Raw genomic sequence first — 9,315 nt, 5'->3', positions numbered from 1 at the left:
ATTAGGAAAGACTGCAGGAGTTTCTTTAGATATATATAAAGGGCAAAAGGGACATTAGGCCACTGAAAATTGATGCGAGAGAAGTAGTAATCGTGAACAAAGAAATAGCTGAGGATCTGCATACTTTGCATCAGTCTTCATGGTGGAAGACACCAGCAATATTCCAAAAATTCAAGAGAGCCGGGGCTGGCCAAGATGATTACAGTGGCCATCACTAAGGAGAAGGTGCCAAAAAAAGCTGAAAGTGGATAAATCGCCTGGACCAGATGGGTGACGTCCTAGAGTTCTGTAGGAGATAGCTGAAGAGATAGTGGAGGCTTTAGTAGTAATCTTTCAGGTACCACTGGAGTCATGAAAGGTCCCAGAGGACTAGAAAGTCACTAATGTAACCCCCCCCCCCCCATTTAAGAAGGGGGCAAGGCAAAAGGCGGGAAATTATCGGCCAATTAGACTGACCCTAGTCATTGGTAAGATTTTGGAGTCCATTGTGAAAGATGAGATTTCTGAATACTTAGAATTCAATGGTAAAATAGGGCAAAGTCAGCATGGTTTCATAAAGATGAGGTAATGTCTGACAAATCTGTTAGAATTTTTTGAGAAGGTAACGAGCAGGTTAAACAAAGGAGAACCAATGGATGTTATCTCTGAGGACTTCCAGAAGGCTTTTGATGGGGCGCCGCACAGGAAGCTGCTGAGTAAGATAAGGGCCCATGTGTTAGAGGCAAGATACTAGCATGGATAGAAGATTGGATGTCTGGCAGAAGGCAGAGAGTGGGGATAAAAGGGTCCTTCTCAGGATGGAAGTCGATGACTTGTGATATTCCACGAGAGTTGGGACCACAACTTTTCACTTTACACATTAATGATATAGATGAAGGAACTGAGGACATTCGGACATTCTGGTTAGGTTTGCAGATGATACAAAGTTGGAGGGATAAGTAATATTGAGGAGTCGGGAATGTTAAGAGAGTGGGCAAAGAAGTGGCAAATGAAATACAATGTGGGAAAGTGTACGGTCATGCATTTTGATAAAATTCTTGGCAGTGTAGATGAACCGGGAGATCTCGGTGTCCAAGAGCATAAATCCCTGAAAGTTACCATCCAGGTTGATAGAGTTGTTAAGAAGCATATGGTACGATAGTCACAGGTGAGGTGTTGGAAGACTGGAGGTTGGCAAACGTGGTGCCACAGTTTAAGAAGGGTGGTAAGGACAAGCCAGGGAACTATAGAACAATGAGCCTGACCTAGGTGGTGGGCAAGTTGATGGAGGGAATCCTGAGGGACAGGATGTGCATGTATTTGGAAAGGCAAGGACTGATTAGGGATAGTCAACACGGCTTTGTGTGTGGGAAATCATGGCTCACAAACAATTGAGTTTTTTGAGGAAGTAACAAAGAGGATTGATGAGGGCAGAGCGGTAGCTGTGATCTATATGGACTTCAGTAAGGCGTTCGACAAGGTCCCCCATGGGAGACTGATTAGCAAGGTTAGATCTCATGGAATACAGGGAGAACTAGCCATTTGCATACAGAACTGGCTCAAAGGTAGAAGACAGAGGGTGGTGGTGGAGACTTAAAGAGAGAGCTCAGAAGAGGCAGGAGGAGACATGAGAAGTTGTTGGTGGATAGGATCAGGGTGAACCCTAAGGCTTTCTATAGGTATTTAAGGAATAAAAGAATAACGAGTAAGATTAGGGCCAATCAAGGATAGTAGTGGGAAGTTGTGTGTGGAGTCAGAGGAGATAGGGGAAGCACTAAATGAATATTTTTCAACATTATTCACTCTAGAAAACGACAATGTTATCGAGGATATTACTGAGATACAAGCTACAAGACCAGGTGGGATTGAGATTCACAAGGAGGAGGTATTAGAAATCCTGCAGAGTGTGAAAATAGATAAGTCCCCTGGGCCGGATGGGATTTATTCTAGGATCCTCTGGGAAGCCAGGGAGGAGATTGCCGAGCCTTTGGCATTGATCTTTAAATCGTCATTGTCTATAGGAATAGTGCCAGAAGACTGGAGGATAGCAAATATGGTTTCCCTGTTCAAGAAGGGGAGTAGAGACAATCCTGGTAATTATAGACCAGTGAACCTTCAGTTGTTGGAAAAGGTTATAAGAGATAGGATTTATAATCATCTAGAAAAGAATAATTTGATTATGGATAGTCAGCATGGTTTTGTGAAGGGTCGGTCGTGCCTCACAAATCTTATTGAATTCTTTGAGAGGTGAACAAACAGGTAGATGAGATGATGCGTTCGATAAGATTTCCCACAGTAGGCTATTGTACAAAATGCGGAGGAATGGAATTATGGGAGATATAGCAGTTTGGATCAGTAATTGGCTTGCTGAAAGAAGACAGAGGGTGGTGGTTGATGGGAAATGTTCATCCTGGAGTCCAGTTACCAGTGGTGTACCGCAAGAGTCAGTGTTGGGTCCACTGCTGTTCGTCATTTTTATAAACGACCTGGCTGAGGGCGTAGAAGGGTGAGTTAGTAAATTTGCAGATGACACTAAGGTCGGTGGAGTTGTGGATAGTGACGAAGGATGTTGTAGGTTACAGAGAGACATAGATAAGCTGCAGAGCTGGGCTGAGAGGTGGCAAATGGAGTTTAATGTGGACAAGTGTGAGGTGATTTACTTTGGTCAGAGTAACCAGAATGCAAAGTACTGGGCTAATGGTAAGATTCTTGGTAGCGTAGATGAACAGCGAGATCTCGGTGTCCATGTACACAGATCCTTGAAAGTTGCCACCCAAGTTGACAGGGTTGTTAAGAAGGCATACAGTGTTTTAGCTTTTATTAATAGAGGGATCGAGTTCCAGAACCATGAGGTTATGCTACAGCTGTACAAAACTCTGGTGCAGCTGCACTTGGAGTATTGTGTGCAGTTCTGGTCACTGCATTATAAGAAGGATGTGGAAGCTTTGGAAAGAGTGCAGAGGAGATTTACTAGGATGTTGTCTGGTATGGAGGGAAGGTCTTATGAGGAAAGGCTGAGGGACTTGAGGCTGTTTTCATTGGAGAGAAGAAGGTTGAGAGGTGACTTAATAGAGTCATACAAGATAATCAGAGGGTTGGATAGGGTGGACAGGGAGAGCCTTTTTCCAAGTATGGTGACGGCGAGCACGAGGGGGGGATAGCTTTAAATTGAGGGGTGATAGATATAAGACAGATGTCAGAGGTAGTTTCTTTACTCAGAGAGTAGTAAGGGTATGGAATGCTTTGCCTGCAACGGTAGTAGATTCGCCAACTTTAAGTACATTTAAGTCGTCATTGGACAAGCATATTGACATACTTGGAATAGTGTAGGTTAGATGGGCTTCAGGTTGGTATGACAGGTCAGCACAACATCGAGGGCCGAGGAGCCTGTACTGTGCTGTAATGTTCTAGGTTCTCACTTTGGATGAAAGATTGTCTACTGAAAGGGGAATGGAGCATAAGTATAAGGATGCTTTCTTACGGTTGTACATGGCATTATGAGACCACATCTGGATTACTGGAGACCACAGTTTAGGTTTCTATACTTAAGAAAGAATATTAATTGATTAGACATTATTCAGAGAAAGTGCATTTGACTGGTGCTTGTAATGAAGGGGTTATCTTATGAGGAAAGATTGGACAAATCAGAGATGACGTTATTGAACTATGTAACTATATAAGATCCTGAGGGAACTTGACAGTCTCTTTGTTGAGAGGGTGTTTCCCTTAAGGGAGAGCCCAGATCTATGAAACAACAATTAGTCATAGATATGTACAGCATGGAAACAGACCCTTCGGTCCAACCTGTCCATGCCGACCGGATATCCCAACCCAATCTAGTCCCACCTGCCAGCACCCGGCCCATATCCCTCCAAACCCTTCCTATTCATATACCCATCCAAATGCCTCTTAAATTTTGCAATTGGACCAGCCTCCACCACTTCCTCTGGCAGCTCATTCCATACACATACCACCCTCTGTGTGAAAAGTTGCCCCTTGGGTCTGTTTTATATCTTTCCCCTGTCACCCTAAATCTATGTCCTCTAGTTCTGGACTCCCCGACCCCAGGGAAAAGACTTTGCCTATTTACCCTATCCATGCCCCTCATGATTTTGTAAATGTCTATAAGGTCACCCCTCAGCCTCCGACCCTCCAGGGAAAACAGCCCCAGCCTGTTCAGCCTCTCCCTGTAGCTCAAATCCTCCGACCCTGGCAACATCCTTGTAAATCTTTTCTGAACCCTTTCAAGTTTCACAACATCTTTCCGATAGAAAGGAGTCCAGAATTGCACGCAATATTCCAACAGTGGCCTAACCAATGTCTTGTACAGCCGCAACATGACCTCCCAACTCCTGTACTCAATACCCTGACCAACAAAAGAAAGCATATCAAACGCCTCCTTCACTATCCTATCTATCTGCGACTCCACTTTCAAGGAGCTGTGAATCTGCACTCCAATGTCTCTTTGTTCAGCAACACTCCCTAGGACCTTACCATTAAGTGGATAAGTCCTGCTAAGATTTGCTTTCCCAAAATGCAGCACCTGGCATTTAGCTAAATTAACGCCATCTGCCACTTCTCAGCCCATTGGCCCATCTGGTCAAGATCCTGTTGTAATCTGAGGTAATCTTCTTCGCTGTCCACTTCGCCTTCAATTTTGGTGTCATCTGCAAACTTACTAACTGTACCTCTTATGCTTGCATCCAAATCATTTATGTAAATGACAAAAAGTAGAGGACCCAGCACCGATCCTTGTGGCACTCCAATGGTCACAGGCCTCCAGTCTGAAAAACAACCCTCTACCACCACTCTCTGTCTTCTACCTTTGAGCCAGTTCTGTACCTAAATGGCTAGTTCTCCCTGTATTCTGTGAGATCTAACCTGGCTAACCAATTTCCCATGGGGAACCTAGTCGAAGTCCATATGGATCACATCTACGGCTCTGCCCTCATCAATCTTCTTTGTTACTTCTTCAAAAAAACTCAATCAAGTTTGTGAGACATGATTTCCCATGCACAAAGCCATGTTGACTATCCCTAATCAGTCCTTGCCTTTCCAAGTACATGTACATCCTGTCCCTCAAGATTCCCTCCAACAATTTGCCCACCACCGACATCAGGCTCACTGGTCTATAGTTCCCTGGCTTGTCCTTACCACCCTTCTTAAACAGTACACCATGTTAGCCAACCTCCAGTCTTCCAGCACCTCACCTGTGACTATCAATGATACAAATATCTCAGCAAGAGACCCAGCAATCACTTCTCTAGCTTCCCACAGAGTACACCTGATCAGGTCCTGGGAATTTATCCATCAAGTGCATTTCAAGAAATCCAGCACTTCTTCCTCTGTAATATGGACATTTTGCAAGATGTCACCATCTATTTCCATATATTCTATATCTTCCATATCCTTTTCCACAGTAAATACTGATGCAAAATACTCATTTAGTATCTCCCCCATTTTCTGCAGCTCCACACAAAGACCGCCTTGGTACTCTTTTGTCTTTAATGTATTTGTAAAAAACCTTTGGATTCTCCTTAATTCTATTTGCCAAAGCTATCTCATGTCCCTGTTTTGCCCTCCTGATTTCCCCCTTAAGTATACTCCTACTGCCTTTATACTCTTCTGAGGATTCACTCAATCTATCCTGTCTATGCCTTACATATGCTTCCTTCTTTTTCTTAACCAAACCCTCAATTTCTTTAGTCATCCAGCATTCTCTATACCTACCAGTCTTTCCTTTCACCCTAACAGGGATATACTTTCTCTAGATTCTTGTTATCTCATTCCTGAAGGCTTTCCATTTTCCAGCTGTCCCTTTACCTGCGAACATCTGCCCCCAATCAACTTTTGAAAGTTCTTGCCTCATACTGTCAAAATTGGCCTTTCTCCAATTTAGAACTTCAACTTTTAGATCTGGTCTATCCTTTTCCATCACTATTTTAAATCTAATGGAATTATGGTCACTGGCCCCAAAGTGCTCCCCCACTGACACCTCAGTCACCTGCCCTGCCTTATTTCCCAAAAAAGATCAAGTTTTGCATCTTCTCCAGTAGGTACATCCACATACTGAATCAGAAAATTTTCTTGTACACACTTAACAAATTCTTCTCCATCTAAACCTAAAACACTATGGCAGTTCCAATCTATGTTTGGAATGTTAAAATCCTCTACCATAACCACCCTATTATTCTTACAGATAGCTGAGATCTCCTTACAAGTTTGTTTCTCAATTTTCCTCTGACTATTAGGAGGTCAGTAATACAATCCCAATAAGGTGATCATCCCTTTCTTCTCAGTTCCACCCAAATAACTTCCCTGGATACAGTTCCAGGAATATCCCTTATCAAAAACGCCATTCCCCCTCCTCTCCTGCCTCCCTTTCTATCCTTCCTGTAGCATATGTATCCTGAAACATGAAGCTGCCAGTTCTGCCCATCCCTGAGCCAGGTTTCTGTAATTGCTATGATCTCCCAGTCCCATGTTCTTAACCATGCCCAGAGTTCATCTGCTTTCCTCGTTAGGCCCCTTGCATTGAATAAATGCAGTTTAATTTATTAGTCCTACCTTGTCCCTGCGTGCCCTGACTGTTAAAAATAAGTTGCCTCCCATTTAAGGCATTGTAATGACTATGTCTTTTCATTTTTCTATAATTTTGAATGTGGACTTAAAATTTAAAAAAACTTTTAAAGCAAAGGATTATGGAAGGAATTGCTGTAGTTTTGTAAACCAAGTTACAGAAACTCACTGTAAATAGGATTTATCCTACTGCTTTACTCAAGCAGTGGGAGAGGCTGTTTGCATACAGGCTGGCAGTCAAGGGGTGTGCACTAATTGACAATTCGACAGCAATGGGTTGTTGATTCATTTGTGAAGTTGTGACCAGTTGGGGATGTCAAAGGCCATCAGCATGAATGATTGACTCCTGGGTAGCTGAACATCTGTGAGCATGTATGATATTAGCAGAAGCCTGTGGACTGCAGCGAGGAGCAGATAATGTGTCTTCCTCTCCAGTAAGATACCTAAAGCCTGAAGATAACCAGTTTATTTTCCTTCACCAGTTGTTGCAATCTTTATTCAGTAACTCTGAGACAGTTGACGTGCCTGAATTGACAAATTAGAAAAGCCTGCAGGAAAGAGGCTGAAGAAAAGAAAATCCACACAAGCAAAAAGACCATCTCAGCGAAACCCGTGGACTGGGGCTATTGATCTACTACATCTGCTTTCTTTTCTCACTATGAAAGGTTGAACCAAAGGGTCTGTTTCCATGTTGTACATCTCTATGACCAGGGTGTTTTTTTTTGTCCATCTGTGTGTGTATGTGGGAGGAGCAGGTGGTTAGAAGAGATTCAACTAGTGGTATTATATATCAGCATTTTATGGTTGTTTATCAGTGGTTAGAATTTATTTGTTTATAATAATTATGTTCTTATAAAGCTGGTCTGTTTATTCTGTTAGCCTGGGTCCACAGGTAAAGTAAGACCCACTGCTTTTTGTAATTTAGAAAAATTATTTGAATGTGAACATAGGAGGTATGGTTAGTAAGTTTGCAGATGACACCAAAATTGGAGGTGTAGTGGACAGCGAAGAAGGTTACCTGAGATTACATAGGACTTTGATCAGATGGGCCAATGGGCTGAGGAATGGCAGATGGAGTTTAATTTAGTTAAATGTGAGGTACTGCATTTTGGAAAAGCAAATGAAGGCAGGACTTAATGGTAAGGTCCTGGGGAGTGTTTTTGAATGGAGAGACCTTGGAGTGCAGGGTCATAGTTCCTTGAAAGTAGAATCGCAGGTGGAGAGGGTAGTGAAGGTGGCATTTGGTATGCTTTACTTTATTGGTCAAAGCATTAAGTATAGGAGTTGCGAGGTCATGTTGTGGCTGTACAGGACATTGGTTAGGCCACTTTTGGAATATTGTGTGCAATTCTGATCTACCACCTATAGGAAGGATGTTGTGAAATTCAGAAAAGATTTACAAGGATGTTGCCAGTGTTGTGGGGTTTGAGCTATAGGGAGACGCTGAGTAGGCTGGGGCTGTTTTCCCTAAGCATTGGATGCTGAGGGGTGACTTTATAGAAGTTTATAAAATCACGAGGGACATGGATAGGGTAAATAGACAATATCTTTTTCCCTGGAGTGGGGGAGTCCAGAACTAGAGGGCATAAATTTAGGGTGAGAGGGGAAAGATTTAAAAGGGACTGAAGAGACAACGTTTTCACGCAAAGGATGGTGCATGTATGGATTGAGCTGCCAAAGGGAGTGGTGGAGGCTGGTACAGTGACAACATTTAAAAGGCATCTGGATGGGTATGTTATCGGCCAAATGCGAGCAAATGGGACTAGATTAATTTAGGATATCTGGTCGGGGTGGACAAGTTGGACTGAAGAACCCGTTTCTGTGCTGTACATCTCTATTACTCCATGACTTTGCGTACTTTGGTTATTTTTTATAATGACTCTGAGAATGACAGGGCTTTATTTCTGAAATATGTTTGTATGTATATGTGACAGTGAGAGTATAAAGGGGTATAGGTCTGTGAGAGGGTGTGTGAGCATATGAGAGAGGGTCTGCATGAGTGTATGTGTGTGTGTATATAGAGTGCAGCAGGATCATCTGTAATGTGACATGAATCCAAGGTCCTGGTTGAGGCCATCCCCATGGGTACCAAACTTGACTATCAGTCTCTGCTTGGCTGCTTTGCATTGTTGCCTGTCCCAGAGTCTGCCTTGGAGGATGGTCACCTGAAGGTCCAGGGTCAAATGTCCTGAATGCCTGAAGTACTCTCCAACTGGGAAGGAACACTCCTGTCTGTTGATTGTTGTGCGGTGCCCATTCATCCATTGCCAAGGCCTCTGCTCAGTCTCACCAATGTACCATGCCTCAGGGCATCCTTGCCTGCAGCGTATGAGATAGACAACAATGGCCACGTCACATGAGTACCTACCACATACATGGTGGGAGGTGTCCCCGTGTGTAATGGTGATATCCATGTCAACACTCTGACACTTCTTGCAGCATCTACCGTGACAGGGTTGTGGAGTGTTGTCCTGAAAGCCGGGTAGTTTGCTGCAAACAATTATCTATTTGAGGTTTGGTGGTTGTTTAAAGGTGAGAAGTGGAGGCGTGGGGAAGGTCTTGGCAGGGTGCTAATCCTCATTGATAATGTGTCGCATGCTGCAAAGAACACGGCATAGCTTTTCGGCTCCTTGGAAGTATTGGACAAAGAAGGGCACCCTGTCGGTTGCAGCTCGTATCTGTCTCTTGAGGAGGTCATTACAGTTTCTTGCTGTAAAACAGCCATCCTCTACGGACAAGCCCTAAGCATATACAGGA

Source organism: Chiloscyllium punctatum, chromosome 48 (assembly GCF_047496795.1).
Source record: "Chiloscyllium punctatum isolate Juve2018m chromosome 48, sChiPun1.3, whole genome shotgun sequence".
NCBI lineage: Eukaryota > Metazoa > Chordata > Chondrichthyes > Orectolobiformes > Hemiscylliidae > Chiloscyllium > Chiloscyllium punctatum.
Note: the sequence above shows the minus strand (reverse complement) of the source record.